Genomic DNA, 667 nt, shown 5'->3' on the forward strand with positions numbered 1-667 from the left:
AGGGGATCTCCCTCACCCGGACCACCCTGTCCCGTGGTGGGCATGGGAGTCCCATCGGACTGATGAAAGACCTACAAAAAGTACCCATTTAATAGGCTGGCTTTTCCCTTTGTATCAGTTGTCATTTGCCCCATCTGGTTCAGCAGGGGTCCAATGTTGCCTTTGCTTTTCCTCTGGCTCCCCACATATCTGAAAAAGGACTTTTTATTGTCCTTGATGCTTGAAGCTAGTTGGAGTTCAGTTGCAGCCTTGGCTTTCCTGGTTTGCTCCCTGCAGAACTGGACCAGTGAAGAATAATCCAGTGATATCATCCCACTTCTTTTTTAGTTTGTTGGTGCAACCAACTCTAGTACATAGGTGGTTGAGGCATTGCCACCTTTGCCATGGTTCAACAAACAGGAGGAACTCACCCTCAGAATAGCCAGTTCAAACCCAGACATAATAGGGCTTACAGAAACATAGTGAGATTCATCCCACGACTGGGCAGTTAGCATTAGAGGCTATAGGCTTTACAGGTGGGATAGAGAAGGAAGGAAAGGTGGGGATGTGCCACTTTATGTCAAGGAACAATATACATCCTCTGCCATCAGAATGGGGTCAGAGGAGGGGCAAGCTGAAGTGCTCTGGGTCAAGATACAAGGGGGCCATGGGGAGAGGGGTTTAATGG

This window comes from Gavialis gangeticus, unplaced genomic scaffold (assembly GCF_001723915.1).
Source record: "Gavialis gangeticus isolate Ggan-Ray unplaced genomic scaffold, GavGan_comp1, whole genome shotgun sequence".
Lineage (NCBI taxonomy): Eukaryota > Metazoa > Chordata > Crocodylia > Gavialidae > Gavialis > Gavialis gangeticus.